Genomic DNA, 19,551 nt, shown 5'->3' with positions numbered 1-19,551 from the left:
TCTCCTCCCCCTTCACATCGGTCACAATAATTTTAATTTATACTTTACCTTTGCAGTTTATATAAACCACACATCTCACATATTTCAACAGGGTATCTTGCTTTATTATTATGAATTTCTTAAATAACCAAACTTTAACAACACAAGGGCAGATCCTTTGACCGCAGCTGATGAAGTGACGCTCAAGTGATCAGGTATTCCAATATATAAAAAAGCTTTCATTCGATTCCTCCATCCTCATTTTCTTTTCTTGCAGCCTTCCCTCGCATCCTAGAGGGGGTGGAGCTGAGACGTGAGGAAAGGAAATGAGGATGTACAAATAAGAATTGAGAAGCACCCAATTCTTTTGGGGGGTTATGAAGCCCTGTTCTGGAACAGGGTTAGGGAATAGGTTTTGCAAGGTTAATCCCTCATTGCGGTGGCAAGTTTGTACATTGTGAAACAACATGGTGTTAGAATGTTAAGGCTACCAATCACGTGCCTCATATTCACATGTTTTAGTTACACAAGCGTTTGAGGAGAAAAATGTCAAATGGTGATGGAAAACACATCAACAGGAATTAAGAGACTATTTCATTGATAACCCAGGATTCCATTTGCCTGTGGTTTAGAATGACCCAGAGTTAACTATTTCAAGTCTGAAAAGCCCTAATTAGTCAATTATGAAGGTTCATTTTAGTAGACACTAGGCTAACTTACTAGGTTTTGAATTTCATAACAAAGATCTTTTGTGAGGACTTTGACAGAAATTCAGAAAATAAATCACCATGTGAACATTGAATATTAGTGTAATAAAGTGCAATATGTTTGTGTTTTGTATTTCCTGAGTAATGTCGGACAGTGTCAAAGGGCCTGTGAGGGCCACTAATGTGTCATCAGCACAGCCCTCCATCAGAGAGCTCGTAGGAATAGAGTGATAATCGAGCTGAGAGTCTCTCAGAGCTCTGCTCAGTTTGAGTGCAATCATCCACATGTAATTGCCATAATTGTGGTAACTTTTTATCAGGTTGAGTGGCATCATCATGTCAATGAGAAGTGTCTATACTGGAGAGCTCTTTCTGTTAATTAGACTGAATTGATTTCAGGGGCTGACGAGAGTAATGTTGATATACTATACATCCACTTCACATACACATTCACCACAGCTTTACATGTCAGATGGAATACATCAAATCAAAACAAAGAGTTTTAGGTGAATGTTTAGGTATTTATCTTTATATCTTTAGATGCTAAAATCTGATCTGTCCAGATATTTGCTGTAATATAAGATGCAATCTCAAAATGACCTGCTGGACTAAAACACAATGATTTTGTAAACAGCACATAAGCACGCTAATATGTAAGCAAACAGCCTCAAATTGGCCACTGCCGAAATACAAAACAGAATAAAGAGCTTTAGCAAATGGAGAGGTGATTACAGTAGATTGCTGTGTTTCTTCACGCTTCCTCTTTACCTGTACCTTCATCATCATGTGACTGTGTTCAGAAAGCCTCCTTTTGACAAATGAGTGTTTATACTGTCATGTCCCACCACTAACATGTCATAAAGTCCCATCATGGCCAATTATACCTCATATTGATTCAGACACATTCTAAACAGTACAGACATCACCCATTGTAGGTCATTAAAGCTGTTAAACACTGAGCGTTTTCTGAATTACCCTCACTTCAGTGGTGCTCACTGTGAGTCCCATACACCATAATGTGTCCTCAGTTTGAAAAAGCAAAACGCATAAAATGTAATATACCAATTTCTCTACACAACAAAACCCACAGAGATTCAGCTTGCGAACAAAGGAGATGCCAACAAAACAGTCATTTCTGTCAAAAGGATTGGTGATATTTTCCCTGTGTGCTATAAATACGACATGGGAACATTCTGGAAAAATAGCCAATGTTATTCTAGTACAGGGTCAGTCCACTTTGTTCAATTGTTCAAACTCAGTTTTAATCTAGAAATGCAGTCAGGCTCATGTATGTTTATCATTAAGTCCAAAGTCTCAAAACTAGTAGAAATTCACTATAGACACAATGCTTCTGTATTTTTTATTTCCCCTTTGTTCACTTCTTGTGGTTAGTTCCTGTTCGCCTTTGTTTCCTTAATTACCCTTTGTCAACTCATTGCCCACACCTGTTCCTTTTTAGCCTCTTGTTATCCAGTGTATTTATGCCCCTACCACCCTGCGTTTCATTTGTATTTGTGTTTCTGTGTTTAGATTAGATTCTCTTCCTTGCGTAACCGTAACACTTGGATGGAAGTCTATTAAATTTCATGATCAACTTAATCCAGTGGTAAGTAATTGACTAAAGAAAAATAAGTTCTGTTGTCTTGTCTGACAAACCTATGTTTACTTCTCATCAAGTCAGTCACATGCTCATAATCCAAAATGTGCATATGTTTATACACCAAATAATATTAAAATAATCATTACATTTTTTCAAGTTTAAACCCCTAGCATTTATTGAGAGTTGTATAAGCATATTTGAAGCACTTTCTAAGCAGAGCATTTCTAACTTGTCTTTTATTTACTCTCATACTTTCAATGTGATTTCAGAGTTTTGAACTTCTCTTCTTTTACTCTCCATGGCTTTTTTGGAGGTTTCTGGTCATATCAAGGTTCCATATGCATTTCTCCCAACGATTACAATTCGACCGGCCTTGTTAACAATAATTATTCCTACTGCTGGTGTCACATGCAGTCTAAAATCCTCACTGAGATTCCCCACAATTCAATTAGCACAACAGATAATGTAGCATCATAGAGGGTAAAACTATTTGAGAGCAGAGCTCCCAGCAGAAGATGTGTTTTCCCAGCATGAGCATGTCTCGCTGGAGTAGACGGCCCCTGGCGCACAGCAAAGAGAAGAGTCGTACACAAACCCTACTTCATATTCACCGCATGAAGCACTCCCTCTCTAATAATGGAGAAACAAATAAGCGTGACCGCTCTGATGCGTATCACTTCATAATTTAATTACATTTTGATATGGTGCAGTGTGTGTGCTGCAGTGTATGTTTAAACTCTGGCAGGGGGTGATTTTACTGAGGCAGTGATAGTCTAAATGAAGGAAATGTTCAGAAAGATGGTGTTTTGATGTCCAGCAAACATTCAATGACTCACAAAAGCTGATGTAAGTAATAAAACCTTGTGTATATAGTAAATGACTTTCTTTTTTACCTTTTTTAACTACATTAGCCTATATTATAATAAAACCGTTTTAGCAATTTTGAATTTTTTTTACTTTTTTTGGGTTAGTCCCACATTTGTAAAACAAAATGCTACATTGCCATGTTTTAGCCAACCAGACGTACTTCCACGTAACCAGGGGCGGATCTAGAAAATTATTTATTGGGTTGCATGGTCTAAGATCCCAAGCAAATGGAACACTAAATCACCATTATGGTGGCTTCAAAACAAGCACAGTGGTAAAGAATATAATTTCTTATACTGGCAAGACAACTGTTATAATGTGTATTCACAGTAAAACAAGAGCAGTAAATTACTGTGATGTTAGTATCATTTTACTGTTGTTTCACAGAAATGTATAAGTAATTTATAAGAAATGACCCTGCATGCACTGATTTCATAGAACATTTCTGACCACATTAATTCATTTATTGTATACTTTTTAATCCTGTATATTCCTGGCAATTTTTTTACAGTGTACTACATAGAGAAGACAAACTGTTTCATTAATATTACATAGGCTACTTGGATGATATAAATCGCAAGTTTAAGAGCAGCGAAATATTTTTGAATTTGCTGTCATTAGAAAGAAATAGCCAACCAAAAATATCAAAGCACTGAAACTGGATCAGTTCTATTATTAACAGAGGTGGAAATGCCTGGATGTAATGGAAGGTCACCCAGAACAGCCACCATGTACTGTAAACACCCTAGCAACCCCCCAGAATATCCTAGTAACCCCCTAGCAACAGTTTAGCAAACACCCTGAACATCTACAGTATGTATTTTGAGTCTGACCTAATGACGTCAAACTATTTTACATTTTTAAACAATACTTTAAGTTGGCTTTAAAGGCACACTATGCAAGATTTGTACCTTAATATAACAGCTTCGAAATCATTTCGATGGTAAACGAACTCGTAGTAAGGCGAATCATCCCTATAGCAAAGCGGGGGGGGGGACACCGCAGGCAAAACCAGCAATGCAGGTTTGAGAGGTGGCGCTCCGCCAAATCTCGCGAAAATCACGACTTGCTTTACGGCACGACGTCACATACATCAACAAATGTAGCAGCCTCTATGGAAGACACTAGCACGAATTTCAGACGTGAATCATGGCAGAGTTGACGAAGAAGAAGAAAGCGCAGTCGGAAGAGTCAAGGAAAAGAAAACGAGAAACTATTTACAGCAGTAACGCTAAATACAAGTACTCCACAGCGACTCTAGGGGTCGCTGTTTGACAAAGAAACTGCATAGTGTGCCTTTAAAGGAGAACTCCGGTCAATTTTAACATTGAGCTAATTTTTTTGTACATTTGGAGTGCTGTCAGTACAGAGAACAACGACAAAAATCGGTGTTTCCTACACCGTGTTATCCTCTTTTTAAAATTTGCACCCTGTTGACTTCAATGGGGCAAGTTTTAAACCTGCTTTTAGCCTCTTAACATCCTTGATGTGTCATTACAAGTGCACAGGTCATGTGAGTGATTCCTTCGCGGGTTAATCTGACTGCAGTAGATGTGAAAGAAATATATAAAAAATGATGTTTATTCAGCCAGCGCTCATACCTGTGTTTACATCCTGTTTTCGGTCGAAGTCCAAAGTAGTCGATTGTCGAGTTCACGCGCATAGGTTTAGTACCTATGATCACGCGCGTGAACTCGACAATCGACTACTGTGGACTTCGACCGAAAACAGGATGTAAATACAGGTATTTGCGATGGCTGAATAAACATCATTTTTATTCATATCTTTCACATCTACTGCAGTCAGATTAACCCGCGAAGGAATCACTCACATGACCTGTGCACTTGTAATGATGACACATCAAGGATGTTAAGAGGCTAAAAGCAGGTTTAAAACTTGCCCCATTGAAGTCAACAGGGTGCAAATTTTAAAAAGAGGATAACGGTGTAGGAAACACCGATTTTTGTCGTTGTTCTCTGTACTGACAGCACTCCAAATGTACAAAAACATTAGCTCAATGTTAAAATTGACCGGAGTTCTCCTTTAAGACAAGCCAGCATACATTTTTCAATCTAGTTCATTAAGATTCGATTTTAACCTAAATCTGCTGTTAGTTTCAGTGATCTCATTGACGGCAAAAAAAAAAAAAAAAAAAAAAAAAAAAGCCTATATCCATGATCAAAGTAGAGCAAACAATACGGACATATCCTACAGGATCAGATTCCTCAGAGGACCTCAGAGGTAGCCGAGAAGCGGTAATTTTCCAATTCACAAACAAATGGGAAAACAATCAATTTGTACACCTCACTGTCTTTTTTTGAAGGTTCATAAGATTCATTTGATAATGAAGCTGACTACAATGTCATTGCGCTGCTTGCGCAAGCAACCGACCCACAAGGACAATTTATAGAAAGACTTTTTTTGCCATTATTTTGCAGTACGCTTGAATCAAAGGGGTAGAGGAACCATTGCTTACATTTTTATTTTATACTGGGTTAATTCTGGGGTGGAAAATGCCTGTAGCCTGCGATCCCCCTGCTGTGTAATTATGCAATTATTACCCCTTCTCCTCCCCAGCGCCACATGTAGAGATCTGCTATACGGGGTTTCTTATATATTCTTGCAGTGGCAAGTCCTTTATTTATCTTATTTTAAATATGCTGAACAAAATCTTGCATTTGCTCAGCAGATCCACCAAAATCATTCCAATTGATCATTACATTCCATGCCCCATGCCAACAAATACTGGTTAAATTATACACTCCGCAAGTTGTCTTGACTGAACACCTATTAACTGTTTAAATATTGATTAATTTGTATTATGGCCGGTCCATAAAACAAAACTCAAAGGCCTATATGGTGCACAAAGATATACAAAAATACACCTTCAAAAAAAAAAAGTACATAAAATGTAACACCCTAATTTTCATTATAATAACTTTTTAAAAAATTTTTTTTTTATTATTATTATATAAAATAATTTTATTTGATGTTTCATGAAGGGCATTCTGGGAATGCCCTTTTCAGTGTAAATTATACAGTAATAGTTTTACTTACAAAAACCATACATTTTACAGACAAAATTACTGACAGTCTTTGTCTTGCAGGTGGATTGGAGATTGTGGATGGATGGAGCACATACCTCAGTGAGGGAACAGGTATGTATCAGATTTGCAGGACTTAGTAAAATGAGACAATAGAGACAACAATGAACTGGAAGATGATGGAGAAAGGTACATAGGCTTCAGAAACTTGGAAATTGCAGCTAAAGGAGTCCTAATGCTCAAACAAAAAAATGTCCAGTGCTATAGGGAGGCTCCTAGAACGTTTCAAAAACCCTTGCTTTGTCCAACTTTACATAGTTACTGAGTATGCATAGTTGGTTATCTAGATCATTGTCAGAAGAAAAACAAAGAAGTGCTCATAACCAGTGACTTTTTACAATCTACAAAGTACTGCTTCTTCCAATGTTCTCACCTTATCCATCTCTGGTATATCTCACAGCTGGAATCTCTCAACAGGTTAGGCTTCCATTAACGCCTCACTCACAAACGCTAACGAGAGAACAGCAGGTGCTAATTTCTGACCTGTGTTAACGAGGTTGTCTGGTAAGAACTCTGGAGGAGCCCAAAGGGTTCAACCCCAGGTCCCAGATGGCATCTAAAAGTGGGTAAAGGCCATGTGGCTCTTTTTCTTTAAGTGGCTTTATGCTGTGTTCCATTCAAAGTCAAATGTGGGATAGTTATAATTGAGATCTCTAGATTTGATTGTCTTGTGTTTATTTTGTCCTACATTGTAAGAAAAAAATCAGAAGAGAAGAAAAAAAAGGTAAAGGTAATTCCCTGCCAGCACATTATCCGATAAGTTTACAGACATTTACTTTATAGCACTGCAAAAATTCAATGTGCAATTCAAAAAACGGGTAAAAACCAGTGAAAAATCCATACAGAAAATTCCTTTATATTAACACAGTACATTGAGCCCTATTTTTACAGACTTTTCTTGTATATATTAAAAAGATGTTCTATAAAGAATTAAATGGCAATGGTATAATTTCTTATCAACAGAGAAGATCATTTACAGTTTTTTACAGATTTTTCTTGGTGCGCAAACAGGTTTACATTGTCATGTAATAGGAATTTTAACTCCTTAGTTAGTATATTAAATTAATTTAAACGTGAACACTTATTTTTGGCTGTGTGCATTAACTGTTTTTACATTCTTCTTTGATTCTTTCATATTCATGTGGCATCATACACTTACATTTTAACCCCTCCAGTACATTGAATATGCATTGTGGATGACTGGATCCCCTCTGACAGTGGAGGAGGTTCAGGAGGATGCCTGCTCCACACTCCCTGTACCCATTCCAGCCAAGACTACCCCTAATCCTCCAGTGGACCTTGCAGACCCAGAGCCCAGACAGCCTTCAGCCCCCCTTTTCTTTTGTTGCCACTGGTCCAGCCCAGTTCCAAGTCTCCTTTGTTGCCACTGGTCCAGCCCAGCTCCAAGTCTCCTTCGTCACTGATGGTCCTGCCCAGCCTCCTACTCCCTCCTCCTCTGTCAACGGCATCCAGTTTCTCAGCCCTGTCTCTGCTGGCCCCATTCAGCTTTTTGGCTCCTCCTTCGTTGGTTACACCTTGCAGCCTTTGGCTTCCAGTTCACCAGCTCCGCCTAGGTGTGTCAATCCCCTGGCTTTGCCTCGAGCCTCCGAACCTGGACTCCTGTCGACCCATCGGCTCTACCTTGGCTCCACTGTGGCCCGTTATCCCTCAAGCTTCGCCGGCTCGTCCCTCCGGCTCGGTCAGTAATCACTCCGGTTGCGCCACGGACTTCCAGTTCTACAGTCACGCTTCATCACTCCACCCCTTTGGTTTCCCTGGACTCTTCCTCTTCTTCCGGCTCCACCATTGTCCTTGCTCCTTCCGAATTCACCTCGGTATGCCTTTGTCCCTGTTTCTGCTACGGTCACATGAGCCTGCGGTTCCACCTCAGCCCTGCAGTACAGCGGTGTTGCCCTGGGTCCTCACTTCCAACGGCTCCACCTCATTCGTTCATCCCCCTGGTTTCACCTTGCATTTCCACCAGAGTTCCATCATGGCTCATCCCTCCATCAGTCTCAGGTTCCTCCCTCTATCGTCTCCTGTATGGCTCCTTCCTCCATCTCCATGGTGGTTCCCTCTGTCAGCCCCCAGACCAATAATAAACAATGCCATTCTTGAGTTTTTACCTGCTTCATGTATGTATGTCTGACAAATATGCATTACATTAAGTTTCCGTGTGTTTTTTAATTTTTATTCTTTTTTGGGATGGAAATTTCAAATAAATGAATTGTATTTGTCAAGTCTGGTTTAAAAGTTGTCCCTTAAGAAAAGAAAAAAAGCCAATGGCTTTTAGCTTGCATCGCACTCTATCAAGTTCCGCTTGAACATCTTCAAGTTGGCAACCAATGTCAAGAGATGGGGGCAGGGCTACCTGTTTGGCAGACAGGGGGAGAGTTTGGGAAACCTGTTTGCATGTGTTACTATTTACAATACCATTTAGTAATTGTAGTGTGACAAATACCTTTATTTACAGTAAATGCCCTATAGCATTTACAACTACCTTAACATCACCTCATGGCAATATTTGCATGTCGCTGACATTTGGAGCTACACATGCCTGTTACTATGCCAACCACCATTGCAGTGTCCTTTTCCTCCCTGACCTCGGTGGGGGGAAATAGGGGGATGGGTGTAACCTGGCTTCTCTTCTTCAACCCAAGCATTAAGATCTGGATTAACCCCCACGCCCCTCTACGCCCCATCACAATAGGGGCACATGTCTGCCTATACACCACAGGACCATTCAGACCTGCTTTACTCACAGACTAATAAGGATTAGTGTTAATGAGACATAAGGAATAAAGTATGAATGAAGATCTCCTTAAGCAGTCATTCAATTAATTCTGCACCTCCTCATTCTCCTTCTGTCTCCGCTCTGTGTTTGAGCAAAAGGTGTAATCCTCTTGAAAATCAAAGGTAGGGGTTCATATGAATATAGGCTTAGATCCGACAGTGGTATTTTATTCAGCTTTCTGCCATCTGCCTTGTCTCTTTTCAATACACCACTCTCAGCTTGCTACTTGCACTGACTTCGCTCTCTTCACTTCGTTTTAATGTAGGGCCACTGTTTAATTCCTCAGTCTTGTAATGTATAAAGCTTTTCATAATATGAATCAGATCAGGGCAATATGAGCTGTGAAGCTTAGCTGTACATCTAAATTAAACGGTATTTGGCTCGAATGACGTGTCATTTGAAGCTAATTCATTTTAGGCAGATGCCAGCTTTATCAGGTTGCGTCCACAAACTCAAAAACCATAAACAAATCACATATATGGTTTGTGCCTACCACACGCTTTTTGCAATGAATTGCCAAAATTATAGTTGTGTTACTGAAGTTACAGAGATTAACCTATTTTTATATTATCTATTATCTGTATTTCATGTTATGTTATATTATTATTAATAGATTGAAATGCTGTATTGTATGTCTTTTGAAGAGCAGCATGAACATTCTGCCTAAAATGTCCTTTCACAAGTTCACACTTACATACAATTTGAGGGGGTAAAGTTTAATGCGTATTTGGCGTGCTGTCCGGGGGGAGGGCTCCGAGCTCGGAGTTCGGCCCGAACCCAGAGTACTCCCCCCGCATGTAAGTGTTTAGGACTAGAAGCGTGGAGAAGGGGTGGTGGGGAGATGCTGCAAAACTGTCAATGGATTGAGGTGAGACTGCTGAATGTATATGTTTACCTCTTACCATTGATTGCTGAGTGCTCTCCACTTGTGTTAATTATCTGAACGTGCTCCTCCCGAACTTTGATAATAAAACATCATTTTGTGTTCCACAGAAGAAAGTATGTCAAACAGGAACAACACGAGGGAAAGTAAATTATGACAATTAACAATTTTGGGTGAAATGCGTTTTCAAAGTCAGCTCAAGTGTTTTTGTTCTAAAATTGCTTCATTTCCTTAGCAAGACACCATGTCTATTTTCTATGAATGCAATCTGCCTGTGCATCCTGTGTGTCTGCCTTTACATTGACATCTATTCTGCTCTCTGTGTGATACCACTGCTCATTATGCACCTCTCTCTCCCTCCTCTCCAATTACTATCCTCACAAGTCATTTAGTGAGGGGTCTCAGACGACTGGGACACTCACAGTGCCATTACCCAGAACTCCCCTTGATCCAGCCCACAAACTGCCCAACCTGAAAAAAGATAGAGCAACCGGTGCTTTATTACAGTCATTTATTAAATGAATTTTTATGCCAAATTATAAACACAAGTAAAAACATTATCATTGATATTTGATTGTAGAGAGGATGTTTGTTTTAGATTGCAATAAAGTTTAGAGAGCAAAAATGCTAATTCATTTTATATCTACTGTAATATTCCTGTGCCAGTAACACCTTTTCTTCATACGTTTGATTGTTGAACTTGACATTGACATGAAGCATTACAGTTTCACTTTCAAGATTAAATATGGAAGGTGGGCAGGAATTAGTGTAAAGAAGAGTTATCAGGCTCTCTCATCTCTGGCCTCTCTTTAGATGTGAAATGCATGCTCTGACATGAATTAGCCCCAGATAGACTTATATACACATGTCCTTTGGGATTCAGAGAGCCCTTCACAAAATCCATCCTCCCATGTCTCCCCTCTTTTTCAAGAGGCTCTCTGATCCTTGTTCTCCATTTGTTCTCCACCTTGTCTGTTGACTATCACCTGTCTTTTGGCTGGCAGAAAGGCTGTCTGTCTCCTGCAGATATGCTGTGCACGAAATATGGTGCTTGCCTATACAAAAGTTGTCTAAATGATTATAGGGTGGTGTAGTTGGTTGCCAGGACATTGCTATGGTTGCTAAGGTGTTGCTAAGGTGCGTGCATGTTTGTGTTGCTATGCGGTTACCAATGTATTTTGGGTGATTTTAGCTGAGTGATATTCTACTTTTTTTCCACCAGACAAAAATGTTAAAGACAATATTTAGACTTTTATTGTATACTGTATAAACTGTTGAATTATATTTTTTTTCAGCATGTGTAGAGTACAGTGTACTTACCCAAGAATGTATTGAGTATTATACGGTATAACTACATGGATTTAACATGGGGCCTGGCTAGGTTTAGGGTAACATATGTAGAGAGGTTTGTTGTTCAGGAAAGAAGGAGGTGGGAAACGGCGAACAATCAAACGTAACTTTAATCATAAAATAAACAAACACAAAATTAAAATAAAGCGGCAGCCCCTCACGGACAACACACACATAAACAAAATATAACATAAATGTCCCAGGCCTGGTCCTCTCTCATCCTTCACTGTCATTGCTCCTCCTTTTATCAGTCCAAAGCTCCTCGGTGAGACTCGAGTCCGGTGTAGCGCTTATTAGCAATCGCGCCACCGGCCTCATACTGTTCTCACAGCTCTCTATACCTCGTCCTTCTAGCCACAACCTAGTTATTACTTAGTAACTGCAATACAGTACCTACATAGTATGTACATGCAGAACAGGACTGTAAAATAAAGCTCTACCACACTAACAATGTGCAACAAGTTACCGACAAATTTTAAAGGCCCTCTGAAGTGCCTTGAAATGCGCAGCATTGTTCAATGTGTTGACGTAATTTCCACTGAAACAGGAAGACAGGGCGGGATATATCGCACAGCACCTCCTTTTTTTAAAATAGCCAATATCGTTTATTTTATATCACAGCTCGGCCAGAGCTGTTGAGCTCGGTAAAGCCGCAATTTCCTCCTAATCTCAGACCGTTTCTCCTCCTAATCTCATCCACATCGCTTTAAAATATAGCATCTGTGTAATATTCAAATGGGTCCGATACGTTTTGTGGTCTGCGCCGACTCGCGCATATGATCTGCTCTGTGATATTTTATCTCTGGACCGGAGCAGACTGTGTGAGACAAATACTGTCGTAAAAAAAAAAAAAAAAAAAACACCATTAAATTAAAGGGATAGTTCACAAAAAATAAATAAATAAATCTGTCATTACTTACCCATCCTCATGTAGTTCCAAACCCGTAAGACTTTTGTTCATCTTTGGAACACAAATGAAGATCTTTCTGATGAAATCTGAGAGCTTTCTGTCCCTCCTTTGACAGTCTATGCAACTACCACTTTGACTCTTCGAAAAGTTCATAAAGAGATTGTAAAACTAATCCATATTAATTGAGCGGTTTAGTCCAAATATTCTGAAGAGGCTCGATCGGTTTATAAGATGAAAAGATTTAATTTAGGCTTTTATTCACATATAAACATTGATCAGCGAACATACACAGAAGCTCAACCGAACCTGCTTGATGCGCGAGAACAAACCTCTTGTGGAAGCTCAAACGTGCTGCGTAACACACAAGAATGAACCTCATTGGTTCTCGTGAACATGCTTTTGCTTAGAACCCTTTCTATTCCCTGCTCATTGTAGATGCAAACAGTGAGAAGAGATATCTCCATCTTCCCAGTGTGATAATTTCTGTCAATAGTTGTGGGATAAATTTTGCCATTTGTGTTATGTTATTTATTAAGGCAGCTGCAACTAAAAAAAAAAAACGCTCCACTGTACAACACATGGTTACGATGGAAAAATATTAAATTTTGTCAACTCAGTTGACAGATTTGACTAGTAAACTAATGGAGTTGACAACAAAACCCTTTATAATGATATAATATGTGACCCTGGATCACAAAACCAGTCACACAGGTATATTTGTGGCAATAGCCAAAAATACACTGCTCAAAAAAATTAAAGGAACACTTTGAAAACACATCAGATCTCAATGGGGAAAAATATCATGCTGGATATCTATACTACTATAGACTGGGTAATGTGTTATGAACGAAAGGATGCCACATCGTTTGATGGAAATGAAAATGATCAACCTACAGAGGATTGAATTCAAAGACACCCCGGAAATCTGAGTGAAAAAATGATGCAGCAGGCTTGTCAATTTTGCTGAAATTTCATTGCAGCAACTCAAAATGGTACTCAGTAGTTTGTATGGCCACCACGTGCTTGTATGCATGCCTGACAACGTCGGGCATGCTCCTAATGAGACGACGGATGGTGTCCTGGGTTATTTCCTCCCAGATCTGGACCAGCGCATCACTGAGCTCCTGGACAGTCTGAGGTGCAACCAGGTGATGTCAGATGGACCGAAACACAATGTCCCAGAGGTGTTCTATTGGATGTAGGTCAGGTGAGCGTGGTGGCCCTTCAATGGTATCATTCCTTCATCCTCCAGGAACTGCCTGCATGCTCTCGCCACATGAGGCCGGGCATTGTTGTGCACCAGGAGGAACCCAGGACCCACTGCACCAGCATAGGGTCTGACAATGGATCCAAGTATTTCATCCCGATACCTAATGGCAGTCAGGGTGCCATTGTCTAGCCTGCAGAGGTCTATGCGTCCCTCCATGGATATGCCTCCCCAGACCATCACTGACCCACCACCAAACCGGTCATGCTGAACGATGTTACAGGCAGCATAACATTCTCCACGGCTTCTCCAGACCCTTTCCTGTCTGTCACGTGCTCAGGGTGAACCTGCTCTCATTTGTGAAAACCACAGGGCACCAGTGGCGGACCTGCCAATTCTGGTGTTCAATGGGAAATGCCAATCGAGCTCCCTGGTGCTGGGCAGTGAGCACAGGGCCCACTAGAGGACGTCGGGCCCTCAGGCCACCCTCATGAAGTCTGTTTCTGATTGTTTGGTCAGAGACATTCACACCAGTGGCCTGCTGGAGGTCATTTTGTAGGGCTCTGGCAGTGCTCATCATGTTCCTCCTCGCACAAAGGAGCAGATACCGGTCCTGCTGATGGGTTAAGGACCTTCTACGGCCCTGTCCTGCTCTCCTAGAGTAGCTGTCTGTCTTCCTGGAATCTCCTCCATGCTCTTGAGACTGTGCTGGGAGACACAGCAAACCTTATGGCAATGGCACGTATTGATGAGCCATCCTGAAGGAGCTGGACTGCCTGCGCAACCTCTGTAGGGTCCAGGTATCGCCTCATGCTACCAGTAGTGACACTGACCCTAGCCAAATGCAAAACTGGTGAAAAACAGTCCGAAAAGATGAGTAGGGAAAAAATGTCAGTGGCCTCCACCTGTAAAACCATTCCTGTTTTGGGGGTTGTCTCACTGTTGCCCATCTAGTGGACCTGCTGTTAATTTCATTAACACTAAAGCAGCTGAAACTGATTACCAACCCCCTCTGTTACTTAACTGACCAGATCAATATCCCAGGAGTTTAACTGACTTGATGCTATTCTCTGATTAAAAAGTGTTCCCTTTATTTTTTTGAGCAGTGTACATTGTATGGGTCAAAATTATCGATTTTTCAAATCGTTAGAAATCATTAGGATATTAAGTAAAGATCATGTTCCATAAAGATATTTTGTCAATTTCCTACCGTAAAGATACAAAATATTTATTTTTGTGAGTGAATGCAGCACAATCGCTAACATAAATGGACAAATTTATAGGCGATTTTCTCAATCTTTCGATTTTTTTGCACCCTTAGATTCCAGATTTTCAATAGTTGTTTCTCGGCCAAATATCGTCATATCCTTACAAGCCATATCATCAATAGAAAGCTTATTTATTCAGCTTTCAGATGATTAAAAATTGACCCATGTGACTGGTTTTGTGGTCCAGGGTCACATATATGTTTTGCCTATGAGGAATTATTCTAATGTTATTATATGATTTCATTTACATACTGTATATATTTGGCCCGATTTACTTGCCTTGTAAACATAACATCTTTACATCTACTGCAGACTTGCAAACACGTGCACACAAACACACTTTTTTCTTTCATAACCTGTTCCCTTACATTGTTCATATATCAATTCATAATAATGTATTATTAAATAATAAAAAAACCTAACATCTTATGTCCCTTTTTGGGTACACGTTTTGTCCCTTATTTCAAGAATCAGTGAATTCCTTGAATGTGTGATGTCAGTATATTCATATTTCATCAAGTCCAGAGACAGTGAGGATCCCTCAGACCATGTGTGTAATATTCTATTACTATAGACTCCTGCTGCACATAATATCCTATTAATGAACACTCTAAATTCAAAGGCAGATACTCATTTTGTGGGCAGTTACAGATTTAAGCAGAAGAATTGGCCTGTCTTTATAAATACTCAGATGAATGAGACAGGAACAGGCTCGTGCTGTTACGTACATGCGATTTTATATGAGGTTGTGGATCCAACAATATCACATTCTCTATGGGAAACCACTATCTGCTCTTTCCTAACTTATGCATATGGCAAGATCATTTACGTAGCTTTCTAGTGTTTCTTGATCATTATTTGTTGCAAAGTGTTTTTGAGTGATGGACATTCACATCCTTTAATTCAAGCAGTTTCTTTGTGATGCATCAAATGGACACAAAAGTGAAGACCTCAATTGTAAAAAAAAAAAAAATCCAATCTATAATGCTTTTAGGGCTGCAGAAGATTTGTTAAAGAATTGGGAAGCCGTTAAATTAATTGGTTCACATTGCTCTGTTGCTTTATTCCAATGAACCGATTCAAAATAAAAATTCACTGTTTCAAGTCATCAAGGCAAGGCAAGGCAAGGCAAGTTTATTTATATAGCACATTTCATACACAGTGGCAATTCAAAGTGCTTTACATAGAAGAAATTAAAATAATAAAAAGAATAAGAATAATTAAAACAGTTTATACAGATAAAAATAAAATACAGTACAGTTCAAACAGTCGGACGAACATTGGCACAGTGCTCATTCATTAAATGCATAGCTAAACAGATGTGTTTTGAGTCTGGATTTGAATGTGATTACTGTAGGAGCACATCTGATCTCTTCCGGAAGCTGGTTCCAGCTGCGGCTGGCATAATAGCTAAAAGCGGACTCGCCATGCTTAGAGTGAACCCTTGGTATTTCTAGCTGATATGATCCTAATGATCTGAGTGATCTGTTGGGTTTATATTCAGTGAGCATATCTGCAATGTATTGAGGTCCTAGGCCATTGAATGATTTATATACCAGTAATAATACTTTAAAATCAATCCTAAATCTAACTGGGAGCCAGTGTAAAGACCTGAGGACTGGTGTGATATGTTCATATTTTCTGGTTCTGCTCAGAATCCTGGCGGCAGCGTTCTGTATGAGCTGCAACTGTCTTATGGTCTTTTTGGGAAGGCCAGTGAGGAGTCCATTACAGTAATCCACCCTGCTGGTGATGAAAGCATGAACAAGTTTCTCTAAGTCTTGTCTGGAAACAAAGCATCTAATTCTTGCAATATTTTTTAGATGATAGTATGCTGATTTTGTTATCGCTTTGACATGACTACTGAAACTAAGGTCTGACTCTAGTGTCACACCAAGATTCCTGACTTGATGTTTAGTTGTTTGACCCCTAGAGTGAAGGTATGCATTCACCTTGAGAACTTCATCTTTGTTTCCAAACGCAATGACTTCAGTTTTGTCTTTGTTTAACTGAAGAAAGTTTTGACACATCCAACTGTTGACTTCATCAATGCATTGGCACAGGGAGTCAATGGGGCTGTAGTCGTTAGGCGATAGGGCTAAGTAAATCTGTGTGTCGTCTGCATAGCTGTGGTAAGAGATTTGGTTCTTTCTCATTATTTGGCTCATTGGGAGCATATACAGGTTGAACAGGAGTGGTGCAAGAATTGAGCCTTGAGGGACTCCGCATGTCATGGATGTCCACTCAGACTTATGGTCTCCTATACTCACATAATAACCTCTCCCATCTAAGTATGACCTGAACCATTTTAGAACTATCCCAGAAATCCCCACCCAGTTTTCCAGTCTGTCAAGAAGTATGTTATGATCGACAGTGTCAAATGCAGCACTGAGGTCGAGTAGCACCAGCACTGATAATTTGCCTGAATCCGTATTTAAGCGAATATCGTTTATTATCTTTATGAGCGCTGTCTCTGTGCTGTGGTGCGGTCGGAAACCAGATTGAAAATGGTCAAAGGATCCATTCAAGCTCAAGAATTTGTTCAGCTGATTGAAGACAACTTTTTCAATGATCTTGCCTATGAAAGGAAGATTTGAGATCGGTCTATAGTTGCTTAATATGGTCTTATCTAGATTGCTCTTTTTCAGGAGGGGCTTGACAACTGCAGTTTTTAGGGAGTTTGGAAAACTCCCAGAGAGAAGTGAGGCATTTACCACTTCTAGAAGATCTGCTTCTAAACTGTTTAACACACTTTTGAAAAACGATGTGGGAAGTGTGTCGAGAGCGCAGGTTGATGTTTTAAGGTGCTGTACGGTTTCTTCCAAAATGTTGCCATCAATTTCTTTGAAGTCAGACATAGTAACTACTTTCTCAGGTGGTCTGATCTGTCTGACCCCAGGGCAACTCAAGGATGTGCTGATCACCTTTCTGATATTGTTGATTTTCTCAGAGAAGAAAGAAGCAAACTCACGGCACTTGCTGTCTGAGAGCATTTCACTGGGAATCTGGTTTGGCGGGTTTGTCAGTCTCTCTACAGTAGCAAAAAGAGTGCGTGTGTTGTTTAAATTGCTGTTTATAATATTTGAGAAGAAAGTCTGTCTAGCTTTGCCTAGTTCCATATTGAAAGCATGAAGGCTGTCTTTGTAGATGTTATAATGGACTACAAGTTTTGTCTTCCGCCACATGCGCTCTGCTTTTCTGCATTGTCTTTTCATATTTTGCACTGTTGTTGAGTTTCTCCAAGGTGCTTTTTGTCTGCCACTCTTCTTCCTGACTTTCACAGGAGCAATATCATCAATTACACCTTTAACTTTTGAGTTAAAAGAATCAAGGAGAAAATCAACAGAGTCAGCAGATATGCTTGGTGTTAAGGATATAGCCTTCATAAATAGGACACTAGTGTTCTCATTTAAGCATCTCTTCTTGACAGACACAGATCTAGCTTCAATGGCAGGAGAGATCAATATATCAAAGAAAATACAGAAATGATCAGACAGTGCTACATCCTTAATAACAATCAATGAAATGTTTAGACCCTTACTGATAAGTAAATCTAGAGTGTGTCCGCGATTGTGTGTGGGTCCATGTACATGCTGAGTCAGATCAAAAGTTTTTAAAACAGTTTTGATTTCTTTTGCCATATTGTTTTCTGCATTATCTATGTGAATGTTAAAATCTCCAGCAATGGTAAAACAGTCAAACTCTGAGGTAATTGCTGATAACAGTTCTGTAAAGTCCTCAGCGAAGGCTGGAGAGTATTTTGGAGGCCTGTAAATAATGATGAGTAAAATGCGTGGAGCACCTTTTAACACAATACCTTTATATATCTTTAAAAAGAGCAGCTAGACCCCCACCTCTCTTAACAGCTCTGCAGACACTCATAAAAGTAAAGTTAGGAGGGGCTGCTTCATTGAGGATTGTTGCACTGTAGCTGTCTTCTAGCCAGGTTTCATTTAGAAGCATAAAATCTAGGTTGTTTGTGGTTAAGTCGTTAACTAGAAGTGATTTATTTTTAAGTGAACGAATGTTTAAAAGTGCTAACTTAACAGTCTTACTTTTTGTCCCCACATCAATCTTACTTTCACATGTAATAGGCAGCAGATTAGATGGGTTTGCTGTACGGCTATTGAAGGCCTTAGACTTTCTATCTTGTAACAGAACAGCAATAGAGAAAGATACAGGCACACTGGGTTCCCGCTTGTTTTGTAAACATTTGAGAAAGTTACTGTTATCAGAGCGGGCACCCGACACATATCACTGAGAGCTGGTATCAGTTGTTTTTGGTTCACCTCGAGCAGAAGGAGGAGGGTGTGGGCCCTGGCGTTGTGGCAGAGGCCGAAGAGCTCTCACAGGAGGCGGAGGGCGAGCTGGGCCCGCAGGCTTTGGTGGCAGCGGTGCCTGTCGTTTTTTGGTTGTTATCTGGGGGCTTGCAGCAAAAGAGTGGGATAGTTTGGTTCCAGCATACACCAGTTCTTCCATTTTCTGTGAGAAGCACAGTAGTGGCGTTGCTGGAGAGAGGGAAAAGGTGTCTGGTGAAAGGGGCTGTTGCATCACTTAAAAGTTTTCCCAAAGCCCCTGTGTGTAAATATATAATACTATGTATGATAAATAAATATACATAAAAAAGGTTATCACATTTTAATTTTATTGGTTGTATTTATTGTATATAGTGTAAATTAATGAAATTATTGTGTACTGCTTACTGCACACTACACAATATACAAATCAGTACTACATACAAAGTACTGCTTTCTATTCTAAATAGTATGTGGAACAAAAATAAATGTTGCAAACCAAAGTCTGATACGTTGTAATCAAATGACCTGCATGTTTAATTTCAGTGAGTGGCATCCAGTTATCATTTTACAAATGTTGTGTTACA

General features: G+C 39.8%; 1 long non-coding RNA gene across 1 annotated transcript; it reads left to right on the top strand.

The window, feature by feature from the left end:
* The first annotated feature begins 2,194 nt into the window (after nucleotides 1-2,194).
* Nucleotides 2,195-8,492, top strand: LOC311293977. Its single transcript, XR_014627986.1, has 4 exons — nucleotides 2,195-2,292; nucleotides 6,261-6,311; nucleotides 6,675-6,819; nucleotides 7,433-8,492. It is a non-coding gene; the product is annotated as an uncharacterized lncRNA (long non-coding RNA).
* The last annotated feature ends 11,059 nt before the right edge of the window (nucleotides 8,493-19,551 follow it).

The sequence above is a fragment of the Rutilus rutilus genome (assembly GCF_951802725.1).
Source record: "Rutilus rutilus genome assembly, chromosome: 7".
Taxonomy (NCBI): Eukaryota; Metazoa; Chordata; class Actinopteri; order Cypriniformes; family Leuciscidae; genus Rutilus; species Rutilus rutilus.
The sequence above is the reverse complement of the archived record's forward strand: the minus strand, read 5'-3'. Positions and strand labels throughout refer to the sequence as shown.